Source organism: Oncorhynchus masou, unplaced genomic scaffold, assembly GCF_036934945.1.
Source record: "Oncorhynchus masou masou isolate Uvic2021 unplaced genomic scaffold, UVic_Omas_1.1 unplaced_scaffold_1412, whole genome shotgun sequence".
NCBI lineage: Eukaryota > Metazoa > Chordata > Actinopteri > Salmoniformes > Salmonidae > Oncorhynchus > Oncorhynchus masou.
Window position 1 is genome coordinate 29,843 of NW_027004062.1, and position 23,695 is coordinate 53,537.

At 44.6% G+C, this 23,695-nt stretch overlaps 1 pseudogene; it reads left to right on the top strand.

Annotated features, from left to right (window-relative positions):
* Positions 1-23,695, top strand: part of LOC135530748 (LIM and calponin homology domains-containing protein 1-like) — a 92,011-nt pseudogene that overhangs the window by 28,084 nt on the left and 40,232 nt on the right.

Genomic DNA, 23,695 nt, shown 5'->3' on the forward strand with positions numbered 1-23,695 from the left:
TGTCTACATACCTCCACTCATACCTACCCTACCCTATATACACTGTCTACCTACCTCCATTCATACCTACCCTACCCTATATATACACTGTCTACCTACCTCCATTCATACCTACCCTACCCTATATATACACTGTCTACCTACCTCCATTCATACCTACCCTACCCTATATATACACTGTCTACCTACCTCCACACTCATACCTACCCTGCCCTATATATACACTGTCTACCTACCTCCACTCATACCTACCCTACCCTATATATACACTGTCTACCTACCTCCACTCATACCTACCCTACCCTATATATACACTGTCTACCTACCTCCACTCATACCTACCCCTACCCTATATATACACTGTCTACCTACCTCCACTCATACCTGCCCTGCCTATATATACACTGTCTACCTACCTCCACTCATACCTACCCTACCCTATATATACCCTGTCTACCTACCTCCACTCATACCTACCCTACCCTATATATACACTGTCTACCTACCTCCACTCATACCTACCCTACCCTATATACACTGTCTACCTACCTCCACTCATACCTACCCTACCCTATATATACACTGTCTACCTACCTCCACTCATACCTGCCCTGCCCTATATATACACTGTCTACCTACCTCCACTCATACCTACCCTACCCTATATATACACTGTCTACCTACCTCCACTCATGCCTACCCTACCCTATATATACCTGTCTACCTACCTCCACTCATACCTACCCTACCCTATATATACCACTGTCTACCTACCTCCACTCATACCTACCCTACCCTATATATACACTGTCTACCTACCTCCACTCATACCTACCCTACCCTATATATACACTGTCTACCTACCTCCACTCATACCTACCCTACCCTATATACACTGTCTACCTACTTCCACTCATACCTACCCTACCCCCCCTGTCTACCTATATTCATACCTACCCTACCCTATATATACACTGTCTACCTACCTCCACTCATACCTACCCTACCCTATATATACACTGTCTACCTACCGCCACTCATACCTACCCTACCCTATATATACACTGTCTACCTACCGCCACTCATACCTACCCTACCCTATATACACTGTCTACCTACCTCCACTCATACCTACCCTACCCTATATATACACTGTCTACCTACCTCCACTCATACCTACCCCTACCCTATATATACACTGTCTACCTACCTCCACTCATACCTACCCTACCCTATATATACACTGTCTACCTACCTCCATTCATACCTACCTACCCTATATATACACTGTCTACCTACCTCCACTCATACCTACCCTACCCTATATATACACTGTCTACCTACCTCCACTCATACCTACCCTGCCTATATATACACTGTCTACCTACCTCCACTCATACCTACCCTACCCTATATATACACTGTCTACCTACCTCCATTCATACCTACCCTACCCTATATATACACTGTCTACCTACCTCCACTCATACCTACCCTACCCTATATATACACTGTCTACCTACCTCCACTCATACCTACCCTACCCTATATATACACTGTCTACCTACCTCCACTCATACCTACCCTACCCTATATATACCCTGTCTACCTACCTCCACTCATACCTACCCTACCCTATATATACACTGTCTACCTACTTCCACTCATACCTACCCTACCCTATATATACACTGTCTACCTACCTCCACTCATACCTACCTACCCTATATATCCCTGTCTACCTACCTCCACTCATACCTACCCTACCCTATATATACACTGTCTACCTACCTCCATTCATACCTACCCTACCCTATATATACACTGTCTACCTACCTCCACCATACCTACCCTACCTATATATACACTGTCTACCTACCTCCATTCATACCTACCCTACCCTATATATACACAGTCTACCTACCTCCATTCATACCTACCCTACCCTATATATACACTGTCTACCTACCTCCATTCATACCTACTGCCTAATCATTCATACCTGCCCTACCCTATATATACACTGTCTACCTACCTCCATTCATACCTACCCTACCCTATATATACACTGTCTACCTACCTCCACTCATACCTACCCTACCCTATATATACACTGTCTACCTACCTCCACTCATACCTACCCTACCCTATATATACACTGTCTACCTACCTCCACTCATACCTACCCTACCCTATATATACACTGTCTACCTACCTCCATTCATACCTACCTACCCTATATATACACTGTCTACCTACCTCCACTCATACCTACCCTACCCTATATATACCCTGTCTACCTACCTCCACTCATACCTACCCTACCCTATATATACACTGTCTACCTACTCCTCTCATACCTACCTACCCTATATATACACTGTCTACCTACCTCCACTCATACCTACCCTACCCTATATATACCCTGTCTACCTACCTCCACTCATACCTACCCTACCCTATATATACACTGTCTACCTACCTCCACTCATACCTACCTACCCTATATATACACTGTCTACCTACCTCCATTCATACCTACCTACCCTATATATACACTGTCTACCTACCTCCACTCATACCTACCCTACCCTATATATACACTGTCTACCTACCTCCATTCATACCTACCCTACCCTATATATACACTGTCTACCTACCTCCATTCATACCTCCACTCATTCATACCTACCCTACCCTATATATACACTGTCTACCTACCTCCATTCATACCTACCCTACCCTATATATACACTGTCTACCTACCGCCACTCATACCTACCCTACCCTATATATACACTGTCTACCTACCTCCACTCATACCTACCCTACCCTATATATACACTGTCTACCTACCGCCACTCATACCTACCCTACCCTATATATACACTGTCTACCTACCTCCACTCATACCTGCCCTACCCTATATATACACTGTCTACCTACCGCACTCATACCTACCCTGCCCCCTATATATACACTGTCTACCTACCTCCACTCATACCTACCTACCCTATATATACCCTGTCTACCTACCTCCACTCATACCTACCCTACCTCCATTCATACCTACCCTACCCTATATATACCCTGTCTACCTACCTCCACTCATACCTACCCTACCTCCATTCATACCTACCCTACCCTATATATACACAGTCTACCTACCTCCATTCATACCTACCCTACCCTATATATACCCTGTCTACCTACCTCCATTCATACCTACCTACTACCTTATATATACACTGTCTACCTACCTCCATTCATACCTACCCTACCCTATATATACACTGTCTACCTACCTCCATTCATACCTACCCTACCCCTATATATACACTGTCTACCTACCTCCATTCATACCTACCCTACCCTATATATACACTGTCTACCTACCTCCATTCATACCTACCCCTACCCTATATATACACTGTCTACCTACCTCATTCACCTCATACCCTACCCTACCCTATATATACACTGTCTACCTACCTCCATTCATACCTACCCTATATATACACTGTCTACCTGCCTCCATTCATACCTACCCTACCCTATATATACACTGTCTACCTACCTCCATTCATACCTACCTACCCTATATATACACTGTCTACCTACCTCCACTCATTCATACCCTACCCTATATATACACTGTCTACCTACCTCCATTACATACCTACCCTATATATACACTGTCTACCTACCTCCATTCATACCTCCTTCATGCCATACCTACCCTATATATACACAGTCGATCTACCTCCATTCATACCTACCCTATATACACTGTCTACCTACCTCCAATTCATACCTACCTACCCTATATATACCTGTCTACCTACCTCCATTCATACCTACCCTACCCTATATATACACTGTCTACCTACCTCCATTCATACCTACCCTACCCTATATATACACTGTCTACTACCTCCATTCATACCTACCTACCCCATCATACCTACTACCCTATATATACTGTCTCCATTCATTCATACCTACCCTACCCTATATATACACTGTCTACCTACCTCCATTCATACCTACCCTACCCTATATATACACTGTCTACCTACCTCCACTCATACCTACCCTACCCTATATATACACTGTCTACCTACCTCCATTCATACCTACCCACCTATATATACACTGTCTACCTACCTCCACTCATACCTACCTACCCTATATATACCCTGTCTACCTACCTCCACTCATACCTACCCTACCCTATATATACACTGTCTACCTACCTCCATTCATACCTACCCTACCCTATATATACACTGTCTACCTACCTCCACTCATACCTACCCTACCCTATATATACCCTGTCTACCTACCTCCACTCATACCTACCCTACCCTATATATACACTGTCTACCTATCCACTCATACATACCCTACCCTATATATACACTGTCTACCTACCTCCATTCATACCTACCCTACCCTATATATACCCTGTCACCTACCTCCACTCATACCTACCCTACACTATATATACACTGTCTACCTACCTCCACTCATACCTACCTACCCTATATATACACTGTCTACCTACCTCCACTCATACCTACCCTACCCTATATATACACTGTCTACCTACCTCCACTCATACCTACCCTACCCTATATATACACTGTCTACCTACCTCCATTCATACCTACCCTACCCTATATATACACTGTCTACCTACCTCCACTCATACCTACCCTACCCTATATATACACTGTCTACCTACCTCCATTCATACCTACCCTACCCTATATATACACTGTCTACCTACCTCCACTCATACCTACCCTACCCTATATATACACTGTCCCTACCTCCACTCATACCTACCCTACCCTATATATACACTGTCTACCTACCTCCACTCATACCTACCCTACCCTATATATACACTGTCTACCTACCTCCATTCATACCTACCTACCCTATATATACACTGTCTACCTACCTCCACTCATACCTACCCTACCCATATATACACTGTCTACCTACCGCCACTCATACCTACCCTACCCTATATATACACTGTCTACCTACCTCCACTCATACCTACCCTACCCTATATATACACTGTCTACCTACCTCCACTCATACCTACCCTACCCTATATATACACTGTCTACCTACCTCCATTCATACCTACCCTACCCCATATACACTGTCTACCTACCTCCACCATACCTACCTACCCTATATATACACTGTCTACCTACCTCCATTCATACCTACCCTACCCTATATATACACTGTCTACCTACCTCCACTCATACCTACCCTACCCTATATATACACTGTCTACCTACCTCCACTCATACCTACCCTACCCATATACACTGTCTACCTACCTCCCTACCTACCTACCCTATATATACACTGTCTACCTACCTCCACTCATACCTACCCTACCCTATATATACACTGTCTACCTACCTCCACTCATACCTACCCTACCCTATATATACACTGTCTACCTACCTCCACTCATACCTACCCTACCCTATATATACACTGTCTACCTACCTCCACTCATACCTACCCTACCCTATATATACACTGTCTACCTACCTCCACTCATACCACCCTACCTATATATACACTGTCTACCTACCTCCATTCATACCTACCTACCCTATATATACACTGTCTACCTACCTCCATTCATACCTACCCTACCCTATATATACACTGTCTACCTACCTCCACTCATACCTACCTACCCTATATATACACTGTCTACCTACCTCCATTCATACCTACCCTACCCTATATATACACTGTCTACCTACCTCCACTCATACCTACCCTACCCTATATATACACTGTCTACCTACCTCCACTCATACCTACCCTACCCTATATATACACTGTCTACCTACTTCCACTCATACCTACCCACCCTATATATACACTGTCTACCTACCTCCATTCATACCTACCTACCCCTATATACACTGTCTACCTACCTCCACTCATACCTACCCTACCCTATATACACTGTCTACCTACCTCCACTCATACCTACCCTACCCTATATATACACTGTCTACCTACCTCCACTCATACCTACCCTACCCTATATATACACTGTCTACATACCTCCACTCATACCTACCCTACCTCCACTCATACCTACCCTACCCTATATATACACTGTCTACCTACCTCCATTCATACCTACCCTACCCTATATATACACTGTCTACCTACCTCCACTCATACCTACCCTACCCTATATATACACTGTCTACCTACCTCCACTCATACCTACCCTATATATACACTGCTCACCTACCTCCACTCATACCTACCCTACCCTATATATACACTGTCTACCTACCTCCACTCATACCTACCCTACCCTATATATACACTGTCTACCTACCTCCACTCATACCTACCCTACCCTATATATACACTGTCTACCTACCTCCACTCATACCTACTCCTACCCTATATATACACTGTCTACCTACCTCCATTCATACCTACCCTACCCTATATATACACTGTCTACATACCTCCACTCATACCTACCCTACCCTATATATACACTGTCTACCTACCTCCACTCATACCTACCTACCCTATATATACACTGTCTACCTACCTCCACTCATACCTACCCTACCCTATATATACACTGTCTACCTACCTCCACTCATACCTACCCTACCCTATATATACACTGTCTACCTACCTCCATTCATACCTACCCTACCCTCCACTCCTACCTCCACTCATACCTACCTACCCTATATATACACTGTCTACCTACTTCCACTCATACCTACCCTACCCTATATATACACTGTCTACCTACCTCCACTCATACCTACCCTACCCTATATATACACTGTCTACCTACCTCCACTCATACCTACCCTACCCTATATATACACTGTCTACATACCTCCACTCATACCTACCCTACCTCCACTCATACCTACCCTACCCTATATATACACTGTCTACCTACCTCCATTCATACCTACCCTACCCTATATATACACTGTCTACCTACCTCCATTCATACCTACCCTACCCTATATATACCCTGTCTACCTACCTCCATTCATACCTACCTACCCTATATATACCCTGTCTACCTACCTCCATTCATACCTACCTACCCTATATATACATTATCTACCTACCTCCATTCATACCTACCCTACCCTATATATACACTGTCTACCTACCTCCACTCATACCTACCCTACCCTATATATACACTGTCTACCTACCCACTATACCACCTACCCTATATATACACTGTCTACCTACCTCCACTCATACCTACCCTACCCTATATATACACTGTCTACATACCTCCACTCATACCTACCCTACCTCCACTCATACCTACCCTACCCTATATATACACTGTCTACCTACCTCCACTCATACCTACCCTACCCTATATATACACTGTCTACATACCTCCACTCATACCTACCCTACCCTATATATACACTGTCTACCTACCTCCATTCATACCTACCCTACCCTATATATACACTGTCTACCTACCTCCATTCATACCTACCCTACCCTATATATACACCTACCACTCCATGTATACCTACTACCTCCATTCATACCTACCTACCCTATATATACACTGTCTACCTACCTCCACTCATACCTACCCTACCCCACTGTCTATACCTCCACTCATACCTACCCCTATATATACACTGTCTACCTACCTCCACTCATACCTACCCTACCCTATATATACACTGTCTACCTACCTCCATTCATACCTACCCTACCCTATATATACACTGTCTACCTACCTCCACTCATACCTACCCTACCTATATATACACTGTCTACCTACCTCCATTCATACCTACCTACCCTATATATACACTGTCTACCTACCTCCATTCATACCTACCTACCCTATATACACTGTCTACCTACCTCCATTCATACCTACCCTACTCCATTCATACCTACCCTACCTACCCTATATATACACTGTCTACCTACCTCCATTCACCCTACCTCCATTCATACCTACCTACCCTATATATACACTGTCTACCTACTTCCATTCATACCTACCCTACCCTATATATACACTGTCTACCTACCTCCATTCATACCTACCTACCTTATATATACACTGTCTACCTACCTCCATTCATACCTACTACCCTACCCTATATATACACTGTCTACCTACCTCCATTCATACCTACCCTACCCTATATATACACTGTCTACCTACCTCCATTCTACCCTACCCTATATATACTACCTACTCCATTCATACCTACCCTACCCTATATATACACTGTCTACCTACCTCCATTCATACCTACCCTATACCCTACCCTACCCTATATATACACTGTCTACCTACCTCCATTCATACCTACCCTACCCTATATACACTGTCTACCTGCCTCCATTCATACCTACCCTACCCTATATATACACTGTCTACCTACCTCCATTCATACCTACCCTACCCTATATATACACTGTCTACCTACATTCATCCACCCTATATATACACTGTCTACCTACCTCCATTCATACCTACCCTATATATATACACTGTCTACCTACCTCCATTCATATACCCTGTCTACCTACCCTCCATTCATACCTACCTACCCTATATATACACTGTCTACCTACCTCCATTCATACCTACCTACCCTATATATACACTGTCTACCTACCTCCATTCATACCTACCTACCCTATATATACACTGTCTACCTACCCCCATTCATACCTACCCTACCCTATATATACACTGTCTACCTACCTCCATTCATACCTACCCTACCTCCATTCATACCTACCCTACCCTATATATACACCTACCTTCATTCATACCTACCCTACCCTATATATACACTGTCTACCTACCTCCCATTCTATATATACACTGTCTACCTACTCCATTCATACCTACCCTATACCCTATATATACACTGTCTACCTACCTCCATTCATACCATACCTACCCTACCTACCCTATATATACACTGTCTACCTACCTCCATTCATACCTACCCTACCCTATATATACACTGTCTACCTACCTCCATTCATACCTACCCTACCCTATATATACACTGTCTACCTACCTCCATTCATTCTACCTACCCTACTTACCCTATATATACACTGTCTACCTACCTCCATTCATACCTACCCTATATATACACTGTCTACCTACCTCCATTCATACCTACCTACCCTATATATACCCTGTCTACCTACCTCCATTCATAGCTACCTACCCTATATATACACTGTCTACCTACCTCCATTCATACCTACCTACCCTATATATACACTGTCTACCTACCTCCATTCATACCTACCCTATATATATACACTGTCTACCTACCTCCATTCATACCTACCCTACCTCCATTCATACCTACCTACCCTATATATACACTGTCTACCTACCTCCATTCATACCTACCCTACCCTATATATACACTGTCTACCTACCTCCATTCATACCTACCCTACCCTATATATACACTGTCTACCTACCTCCATTCATACCTACCCTACCTACCCTACCCTACCCTATATATACACTGTCTACCTACCTCCATTCATACCTACCCTATATATACACTGTCTACCTACCTCCATTCATACCTACCCTATATATACACTGTCTACCTGCCTCCATTCATACCTACCTACCCTATATATACACTGTCTACCTACCTCCATTCATACCTACCTACCCTATATATACACTGTCTACCTACCGCCATTCATACCTACCCTATATATACACTGTCTACCTACCTCCATTCATACCTACCCTATATATATACACTGTCTACCTACCTCCATTCATACCTACCTACCTCCCTACTTCTACCTACCCTATATACACTGTCTACCTACCTCTATTCATACCTACCTACCCTATATATACAATGTCTACCTACCTCCATTCATACCTACCCTACCTTATATATACACTGTCTACCTACCTCCATTCATATACCTACCCTACCCTATATATACACTGTCGATCTACCTCCACTCATACCTACCCTACCCTATATATACACTGTCTACCTACCTCCACTCATACATACCTACCCTATATATACACTATCTACCTACCTCCACTCATACCTACCCTACCCTATATATACACTGTCTACCTACCTCCATTCATACCTACCCTACCCTATATATACACTGTCTACCTACCTCCATTCATACCTACCCTACCCTATATATACACTGTCTACCTACCTCCATTCATACCTACCTACCCTATATATACACTGTCTACCTACCTCCACTCATACCTACCCTACCCTATATATACACTGTCTACCTACCTCCATTCATACCTACCCTACCCTATATATACACTGTCTACCTACCTCCATTCATACCTACCCTACCCTATATATACACTGTCTACCTACCTCCACTCATACCTACCCTACCCTATATATACACTGTCTACCTACCTCCATTCATACCTACCCTACCTACCCTATATATACACTGTCTACCTACCTCCACTCATACCTACCCTACCCTATATATACACTGTCTACCTACCTCCATTCATACCTACCTACCCTATATATACACTGTCTACCTACCTCCACTCATACCTACCCTACCCTATATATACCCTGTCTACCTACCTCCACTCATACCTACCCTACCCTATATATACCCTGTCTACCTACCTCCACTCATACCTACCCTACCCTATATATACACTGTCTACCTACCTCCACTCATACCTACCCTACCCTATATATACACTGTCTACCTACCTCCACTCATACCTACCTACCCTATATATACACTGTCTACCTACCTCCATTCATACCTACCTACCCTATATATACACTGTCTACCTACCTCCACTCATACCTACCCTACCCTATATATACCCTGTCTACCTACCTCCACTCATACCTACCCTACCCTATATATACACAGTCTACCTACTTCCACTCATACCTACCCTACCCTATATATACACTGTCTACCTACCTCCACTCATACCTACCCTACCCTATATATACCCTGTCTACCTACCTCCACTCATACCTACCCTACCCTATATATACACTGTCTACCTACCTCCACTCATACCTACCCTACCCTATATATACACTGTCTACCTACCTCCATTCATACCTACCTACCCTATATATACACAGTCTACCTACCTCCACTCATACCTACCCTACCCTATATATACACAGTCTACCTACCTCCATTCATACCTACCTACCCTATATATACACTGTCTACCTACCTCCATTCATACCTACCCTACCCTATATATACACTGTCTACCTACCTCCACTCATACCTACCCTACCCTATATATACACTGTCTACCTACCTCCATTCATATACCTACCTACCCTATATATACACTGTCTACCTACCTCCACTCATACCTACCCTACCCTATATATACACTGTCTACCTACCTCCATTCATATACCTACCTACCCTATATATACACTGTCTACCTACCGCCACTCATACCTACCCTACCCTATATATACCCTGTCTACCTACCTCCACTCATACCTACCCTACCCTATATATACACTGTCTACCTACCTCCACTCATACCTACCCTACCCTATATATACACTGTCTACCTACCTCCACTCATACCTACCCTACCCTATATATACACTGTCTACCTACCTCCACTCATACCTACCTACCCTATATATACACTGTCTACCTACCTCCATTCATACCTACCTACCCTATATATACACTGTCTACCTACCTCCACTCATACCTACCCTACCCTATATATACCCTGTCTACCTACCTCCACTCATACCTACCCTACCCTATATATACACTGTCTACCTACTTCCACTCATACCTACCCTACCCTATATATACACTGTCTACCTACCTCCACTCATACCTACCCCTACCCTATATACCCTGTCTACCTACCTCCACTCATACCTACCCTACCCTATATATACACTGTCTACCTACCTCCATTCATACCTACCCTACCCTATATATACACTGTCTACCTACCTCCACTCATACCTACCCTACCCTATATATACACTGTCTACCTACCGCCACTCATACCTACCCTACCCTATATATACACTGTCTACCTACCTCCATTCATACCTACCCTACCCTATATATATACTGTCTACCTACCTCCATTCATACCACCTACCTCCATTCCCTACCTACCCTATATATACACTGTCTACCTACCTCCATTCATACCTACCCTACCCTATATATACACTGTCTACCTACCTCCACTCATACCTACCCTACCCTATATATACACTGTCTACCTACCTCCACTCATACCTACCCTACCCTATATATACACTGTCTACCTACCTCCACTCATACCTACCTACCCTATATATACACTGTCTACCTACCTCCATTCATACCTATCCTACCCTATATATACACCATACCTACCTCCACTCATACCTACCCTACCCTATATATACACTGTCTACCTACCTCCATTCATACCTACCTACCCTATATATACACTGTCTACCTACCTCCCTACCTACCTACCCATATACACTGTCTACCTACCTCCATTCATACCTACCCTACCTCCATTCATACCTACCCTACCTACCCTATATATACACTGTCTACCTACCTCCATTCATACCTACCCTACCTCCATTCATACCTACCTACCCTATATATACACTGTCTACCTACTTCCATTCATACCTACCCTACCCTATATATACACTGTCTACCTACCTCCATTCATACCTACCCTACCCTACCTTATATATACACTGTCTACCTACCTCCATTCATACCTACCCTACCCTATATATACACTGTCTACCTACCTCCATTCATACCTACCCTACCCTATATATACACTGTCTACCTACCTCCATTCATACCTACCCTACCCTATATATACACTGTCTACCTACTCCATTCATACCTACCCTACCTACCCTACCCTACCCTATATATACACTGTCTACCTACCTCCATTCATACCTACCCTATATATACACTGTCTACCTGCCTCCATTCATACCTACCTACCCTATATATACACTGTCTACCTACCTCCATTCATACCTACCTACCCTATATATACACTGTCTACCTACCGCCATTCATACCTACCCTATATACACTGTCTACCTACCTCCATTCATACCTACCCTATATATATACACTGTCTACCTACCTCCATTCATACCTACCCTACGTACCCTACCCTACCCTATATATACACTGTCGATCTACCTCCATTCATACCTACCCTATATATACACTGTCTACCTACCTCAATTCATACCTACCTACCCTATATATACACTGTCTACCTACCTCCATTCATACCTACCTACCCTATATATACACTGTCTACCTACCCCCATTCATACCTACCCTACCCTATATATACACTGTCTACCTACCTCCATTCATACCTACCCTACCTCCATTCATACCTACCCTACCCTATATATACACTGTCTGCCTACCTTCATTCATACCTACCCTACCCTATATATACACTGTCTACCTACCTCCATTCATACCTACCCTACCCTATATATACACTGTCTACCTACCTCCATTCATACCTACCCTACCTACCCTATATATACACTGTCTACCTACCTCCATTCATACCTACCTTACCCTATATATACACTGTCTACCTACCTCCATTCATACCTACCCTACCCTATATATACACTGTCTACCTACCTCCATTCATACATACCTACCTACCCTACCCTATATATACACTGTCTACCTACCTCCATTCATACCTACCCTATATATACACTGTCTACCTACCTCCATTCATACCTACCTACCCTATATATACCCTGTCTACCTACCTCCATTCATAGCTACCTACCCTATATATACACTGTCTACCTACCTCCATTCATACCTACCTACCCTATATATACACTGTCTACCTACCTCCATTCATACCTACCCTATATATATATACACTGTCTACCTACCTCCATTCTACCTATACCTCCATTCATACCTACCTACCCTATATATACACTGTCTACCTACCTCCACTCATACCTACCCTACCCTATATATACACTGTCTACCTACCTCCATTCATACCTACCCTACCCTATATATACACTGTCTACCTACCTCCATTCATACCTACCCTACCTACCCTACCCCTATATATACACTGTCTACCTACATTCATACCTACCCTATATATACATACCTACCTCCATTCATACTATCCTATATATACACTGTCTACCTGCCTCCATTCATACCTACCTACCCCATATATACACTGTCTACCTACCTCCATTCATACCTACCTACCCTATATATACACTGTCTCTACCGCCATTCATACCTACCCTATATATACACTGTCTACCTACCTCCATTCATACCTACCCTATATATATACACTGTCTACCTACCTCCATTCATACCTACCCTACCTCCATTCATACCTACCTACCCTATATATACACTGTCTACCTACCTCTATTCATACCTACCTACCCTATATATACAATGTCTACCTACCTCCATTCATACCTACCCTACCTTATATATACACTGTCTACCTACCTCCATTCATACCTCATACCTACCCCTACCCTATATATACACTGTCGATCTACCTCCACTCATACCTACCCCTACCCTATATATACCCTGTCTACCTACCTCCACTCATACATACCTACCCTATATATACACTATCTACCTACCTCCACTCATACCTACCCTACCCTATATATACACTGTCTACCTACCTCCATTCATACCTACCCTACCCTATATATACACTGTCTACCTACCTCCATTCATACCTACCCTACCCTATATATACACTGTCTACCTACCTCCATTCATACCTACCTACCCTATATATACACAGTCTACCTACCTCCACTCATACCTACCCTACCCTATATATACACTGTCTACCTACCTCCATTCATACCTACCTACCCTATATATACACTGTCTACCTACCTCCATTCATACCTACCCTACCCTATATATACACAGTCTACCTACCTCCACTCATACCTACCCCTACCCTATATATACACTGTCTACCTACCTCCATTCATACCTACCCTACCTACCCTATATATACACTGTCTACCTACCTCCACTCATACCTACCCTACCCTATATATACACAGTCTACCTACCTCCATTCATACCTACCTACCCTATATATACACTGTCTACCTACCTCCACTCATACCTACCCTACCCTATATATACCCTGTCTACCTACCTCCACTCATACCTACCCTACCCTATATATACCCTGTCTACCTACCTCCATTCATACCTACCCTACCCTATATATACACTGTCTACCTACCTCCATTCATACCTACCCTACCCTATATATACCCTGTCTACCTACCTCCACTCATACCTACCTACCCTATATATACACTGTCTACCTACCTCCATTCATACCTACCTACCCTATATATACCCTGTCTACCTACCTCCACTCATACCTACCCTACCCTATATATACCCTGTCTACCTACCTCCACTCATACCTACCCTACCCTATATATACACTGTCTACCTACTTCCACTCATACCTACCCTACCCTATATATACACTGTCTACCTACCTCCACTCATACCTACCCTACCCTATATATACACTGTCTACCTACCTCCACTCATACCTACCCTACCCTATATATACACTGTCTACCTACTTCCACTCATACCTACCCTACCCTATATATACCCTGTCTACCTACCTCCATTCATACCTACCTACCCTATATATACACTGTCTACCTACCTCCACTCATACCTACCCTACCCTATATATACACTGTCTACCTACCTCCATTCATACCTACCCCTACCCTATATATACACTGTCTACCTACCTCCATTCATACCTACCCTACCCTATATATACACTGTCTACCTACCTCCACTCATACCTACCCTACCCTATATATACACTGTCTACCTACCTCCACTCATACCTACCCTACCTACCCTATATATACACTGTCTACCTACCTCCACTCATACCTACCCTACCCTATATATACACTGTCTACCTACCTCCACTCATACCTACCCTACCCTATATATACACTGTCTACCTACCTCCACTCATACCTACCCTACCCTATATATACCACTGTCTACCTACCTCCACTCATACCTACCCTACCCTATATATACCCTGTCTACCTACCTCCACTCATACCTACCCTACCCTATATATACACTGTCTACCTACCTCCACTCATACCTACCCTACCCTATATATACACTGTCTACCTACCTCCACTCATACCTACCTACCCTATATATACACTGTCTACCTACCTCCATTCATACCTACCTACCCTATATATACACTGTCTACCTACCTCCACTCATACCTACCCTACCCTATATATACCCTGTCTACCTACCTCCACTCATACCTACCCTACCCTATATATACACTGTCTACCTACTTCCACTCATACCTACCCTACCCTATATATACACTGTCTACCTACCTCCACTCATACCTACCCTACCCTATATATACCCTGTCTACCTACCTCCACTCATACCTACCCTACACTATATATATACTGTCTACCTACCTCCACTCATACCTACCTACCCTATATATACACTGTCTACCTACCTCCACTCATACTGTCTACCTACCTCCACTCATACCTACCCTACCCTATATATACACTGTCTACCTACCTCCATTCATACCTACCCTACCCTATATATACACTGTCTACCTACCTCCATTCATACCTACCCTACCTCCATTCATACCTACCCTACCCTATATATACACTGTCTACCTACCTCCATTCATACCTACCCTACCCTATATATACACTGTCTACCTACCTCCACTCATACCTACCCTACCCTATATATACACTGTCTACCTACCTCCACTCATACCTACCCTACCCTATATATACACTATCTACCTACCTCCACTCATACCTACCCTACCCTATATATACCCTGTCTACCTACCTCCATTCATACCTACCCTACCCTATATATACACTGTCTACCTACCTCCACTCATACCTACCCTACCCTATATATACACTGTCTACCTACCTCCACTCATACCTACCCTACCCTATATATACCCTGTCTACCTACCTCCACTCATACCTACCCTACCCTATATATACACTGTCTACCTACCTCCACTCATACCTACCTACCCTATATATACACTGTCTACCTACCGCCACTCATACCTACCCTACCCTATATATACACTGTCTACCTACCTCCACTCATACCTACCCTACCCTATATATACACTGTCTACCTACCTCCATTCATACCTACCTACCCTATATATACACTGTCTACCTACCTCCATTCATACCTACCCTACCTCCATTCATACCTACCCTACCCTATATATACACTGTCTACCTACCTCCATTCATACCTACCCTACCCTATATATACCCTGTCTACCTACCTCCATTCATACCTACCCTACCCTATATATACACTGTCTACCTACCTCCATCATACCTATACCCCTATATATACACTGTCTACCTACCTCCATTCATACCTACCTACCCTATATATACACTGTCTACCTACCTCCATTCATACCTACCCTACCCTATATATACACTGTCTACCTACCTCCATTCATACCTACCTACCCTATATATACACTATCTACCTACCTCCACTCATACCTACCCTACCCTATATATACACTATCTACCTACCGCCACTCATACCTACCCTACCCTATATATACACTATCTACCTACCTCCATTCATACCTACCCTACCCTATATATACACCGTCTACCTACCTCCATTCATACCTACCTACCCTATATATACACTGTCTACCTACCTCCACTCATACCTACCCTACCCTATATATACACTGTCTACCTACCTCCATTCATACCTACCCTACCTCCATTCATACCTACCCTACCTACCCTATATATACACTGTCTACCTACCTCCATTCATACCTACCCTACCTCCATTCATACCTCCCTACCCTATATATACACTGTCTACCTACCTCCATTCATACCTACCCTACCCTATATATACACTGTCTACCTACCTCCATTCATACCTACCCTACCTACCCTACCTTATATATACACTGTCTACCTACCTCCATTCATACCTACCTACCCTATATATACACTGTCTACCTACCTCCATTCATACCTACCCTACCCTATATATACACTGTCTACCTACCTCCATTCATACCTACCCTACCCTATATATACACTGTCTACCTACCTCCATTCATACCTACCCTACCCTATATACACTGTCTACCTACCTCCATTCATACCTACCCTACCTACCCTACTCCTACCCTATATACACTGTCTACCTACCTCCATTCATACCTACCCTATATATACACTGTCTACCTGCCTCCATTCATACCTACCTACCCTATATATACACTGTCTACCTACCTCCATTCATACCTACCTACCCTATATATACACTGTCTACCTACCGCCATTCATACCTACCCTATATATACACTGTCTACCTACCTCCATTCATACCTACCCTATATATACACTGTCTACCTACCTCCATTCATACCCTACCCTACGTACCCTACCCTACCCTATATATACACTGTCGATCTACCTCCATTCATACCTACCCTATATATACACTGTCTACCTACCTCAATTCATACCTACCTACCCTATATATACACTGTCTACCTACCTCCATTCATACCTACCTACCCTATATATACACTGTCTACCTACCCCCATTCATACCTACCCTACCCTATATATACACTGTCTACCTACCTCCATTCATACCTACCCTACCTCCATTCATACCTACCCTACCCTATATATACACTGTCTGCCTACCTTCATTCATACCTACCCTACCCTATATATACACTGTCTACCTACCTCCATTCATACCTACCCTACCCTATATATACACTGTCTACCTACCTCCATTCATACCTACCCTACCTACCCTATATATACACTGTCTACCTACCTCCATTCATACCTACCCTATCCTATATATACACTGTCTACCTACCTATATATATACACTGTCTACCTACCTCCATTCATACCTACCTTACCCTATATATACACTGTCTACCTACCTCCATTCATACCTACCCTACCCTATATATACACTGTCTACCTACCTCCATTCATACCTACCCTACCTACCCTACTTACCCCTATATATACACTGTCTACCTACCTCCATTCATACCTACCCTATATATACACTGTCTACCTACCTCCATTCATACCTACCTACCCTATATATACCCTGTCTACCTACCTCCATTCATAGCTACCTACCCTATATATACACTGTCTACCTACCTCCATTCATACCTACCTACCCTATATATACACTGTCTACCTACCTCCATTCATACCTACCCTATATATATATACACTGTCTACCTACCTCCATTCATACCTACCCTACCTCCATTCATACCTACCTACCCTATATATACACTGTCTACCTACCTCCATTCATACCTACCCTACCCTATATATACACTGTCTACCTACCTCCATTCATACCTACCCTACCCTATATATACACTGTCTACCTACCTCCATTCATACCTACCCTACCTACCCTACCCTATATATACACTGTCTACCTACCTCCATTCATACCTACCCTATATATACACTGTCTACCTACCTCCATTCATACCTACCCTATATATACACTGTCTACCTGCCTCCATTCATACCTACCCTACCCTATATATACACTGTCTACCTACCTCCATTCATACCTACCCTACCTACCCTACCCTACCCTATATATACACTGTCTACCTACCGCCATTCATACCTACCCTATATATACACTGTCTACCTACCTCCATTCATACCTACCCTATATATACACTGTCTACCTACCTCCATTCATACCTACCCTACCTCCATTCATACCTACCTACCCTATATATACACTGTCTACCTACCTCTATTCATACCTACCTACCCTATATATACAATGTCTACCTACCTCCATTCATACCTACCCTACCTTATATATACACTGTCTACCTACCTCCATTCATACCTACCCTACGTACCCTACCCTACCCTATATATACACTGTCTATCTACCTCCATTCATACCTACCCTACCCTATATATACACTGTCTACCTACCTCCATTCATACCTACCCTACCCTATATATACACTGTCTACCTACCTCCATTCATACCTACCTACCCTATATATACACTGTCTACCTACCTCCATTCATACCTACCCTACCCTATATATACACTGTCTACCTACCTCCATTCATACCTACTCTACCTCCATTCATACCTACCCTACCCTATATATACACTGTCTACCTACCTCCATTCATACCTACCTACCCTATATATACACTGTCTACCTACCTCCATTCATACCGACCCTACCCTATATATACACTGTCTACCTACCTCATTCATACCTACCTACCCTATATATACACTGTCTACCTACCTCCATTCATACCTACCCTACCCTATATATACACTGTCTACCTACCTCCATTCATACCTACCCTACCCTATATATACACTGTCTACCTACCTCCATTCATACCTATACCTATATATACACTGTCTACCTACCTCCATTCATACCACCCTATCCTATATACACTGTCTACCTACCTATATATACACTGTCTACCTACCTCCATTCATACCTACCCTACCCTATATATACACTGTCTACCTACCTCCATTCATACCTACCTACCCTATATATACACTGTCTACCTACCTCCATTCATACCTACCCTACCTACCCTACTTACCCTATATATACACTGTCTACCTACCTCCATTCATACCTACCCTACCCTATATACACTGTCTACCTACCTCCATTCATACCTACCCTACCTCCATTCATACCTACCCTACCTCCACCCTACCTACCCTATATATACACTGTCTACCTACCTCCATTCATACCTACCCTACCTCCATTCATACCTACCCTACCTATCCTACCTACCCTATATACACTGTATACCTACCTCCATTCATACCTACCCTACCTCCATTCATACCTACCCTACCCTATATATACACTGTCTACCTACCTCCATTCATACCTACCCTACCCTATATATACACTGTCGATCTACTTCCATTCATACCTACCCTACCCTATATATACACTGTCGATCTACCTCCATTCATACCTACCCTACCCTATATATACACTGTCTACCTACCTCCATTCATGCCTACCCTACCTCCATTCATACCTACCCTACCTCCATTCATACCTACCCTACCTACCCTATATATACACTGTCTACCTACCTCCATTCATACCTACCCTACCCTATATATACACTGTATACCTACCTCCATTCATACCTACCCTACCCTATATATACACTGTCTACCTACCTCCATTCATACCTACCCTACCCTATATATACACTGTATGATACCCTACACCTCTCTGCTACCCTACCTACCCTACTCTACCCTACCTACCCTACTCTACCCTACCTACCTACCTACCTACCCTGCCCTACCTACATACCCTACTCTACCCTACCTACTTACCTACCCTACCTACCCTACTCTACTCACCCTACCTACCTACCTACCTACCTACCTACCCTACTCCACCCTACCCTACCTACCCTACTCTACCCTACCTACCTACCCTACCTAACCTACCTCCATTCATACCTACCTACCCCACCCTACTCTACCCTACCTACCTACCCTACCTCCATTCATACCTACCTACCCTACATACCTACCCTACCTACCCTGCCCTACCTACCTACCCTACCTACCCTACCTCCATTCATACCTACCCTACCCTACATACCTACCCTACCCTGCCCTACCTACCTACCCTGCCCTACCTACCTACTCTACCCTACTCTACCCTACCCTACTCTACCCTACCCTACTCTACCCTACCCTACCCCCCTACCCTGCCTACCTACCTACCTACCCTATCCTACCCTGCCTACCCTACCCTACCAACACTAACCTACCCTACCTACCCTACCGAACCCTACCTACCCTACCCTATCCAATCTACCCTACCCAACCCAACCCTACCCACCTACCCTACCCAACCCTACCCAACCTACCCTACCCTACCCTCCCAGCACTACCCTACCCTACCCTGCCTACCTACATATCCTACCCTACCTTAACCTACCCTACCCAACCCTACCCAACCTACCCCACCCTACCCTACCCCCTCCCAACACAACCCTACCCTGCCTACCTACATACCCCTACCCTACCCTACCCCCTACCCTGCCTACCCCACCCCTACCCTACCCTACTGCCTACCCTACCCTACCTACCCTACCTACCCTTCCTCCATATGCATTCATCCATCACAGCAAACAGCTAACGGCAGCTTCCTCTGACATCACTCACTTTCCTGTTTCCGGTTCCCTGCTTCCTGTCTAGGAGCATAAGTATAATGAACATGCACAGCGAGGAAGAGGGGCGGGACTACCTCAGCCTCCTCGGCCAATCACGATATGACGGCATGCAGGAACTGTACACCAATCACCCTGGCAAGACCTAAGACAGACGGACAGACGGATGGACGGACAGACAGACAGACATCCCCCTCCTCCCCTCATCCACTCTCCTGCTCATGCCCTCCCTCACCCACTCTCCCTCCCACTCCTCTTCCCACTCTCCCTCTCACCCTCTCCCCTCTCCTCATCCCTGCCTCCTCTCATCCCTCTCTCCTTACCCACTCTCCCTCTCCACTCCCTCCCACTCTGCCCCTGCCTCCCCTCCTCTCTCCTCCTCTCCTCCCCTCCCCTGCCTCCCTCTCCCTCCTGCCCTCCTCTCATCCCTCCTCCTCCCTCATCCACTCCCTCATCCCTCTCTACCCTCCTCCTCCCTCTCCTCCCCTCCTGCCCCTCCCCTCTCCCTCCCTCCCTCTCTCCTCCTGCTCTGCCTCTCCCCTCCTCCCCTCCCTCTCTCCTCCTCCCCTCCCCCCTCTCCTACCCTGCCTCCTCTACCCTACCAATACCTAACCCACCTCCCTACCTACCCTCCCTACCCTCCTCCTCATCCCTCTCCCTACCCAACCCTACCCACCTACCCCTCCCTCCCTCCTCCCCTCACTCCCTTCCCTCCTCCCTGCCTCCTACTCCTCCCCACTCTCCATGCCTCCTACATACCCTACCCCCTCAGCTCCTCCTCCCTCTCTCCTCCCTCTCTCCCCTCTCTCTCTCCTCAGCTAACTCCCTCCCTCCCTCTCCCCTCCCTCACCTCCTCCCTCCCTCCCTGCTTCCTCCCCTCTCATCTCCTCCGGATGCCCTCTCTCCCTCCCCTCCCTCTCTCCTCTCTCCCCTCCCAATCACTCCTGACCCTCTCCCTCTCTCCCAATCTCTCAAGGAGGAGGAGGAGGAATCTCTCCTCTCCTCTCCCTCCCTCCTCCCTCTCCTCCTCTCTCCTCCCCTCTCCCTCTCTCCTCCTCTCCCTCTCTCTCCTCCCCCCCTCCTCTCCCCTCTCCTCTCTCCTCCCCTCTCCCTCTCCCCTCCTCTCCTCTCCTCCTCCCTCTCCT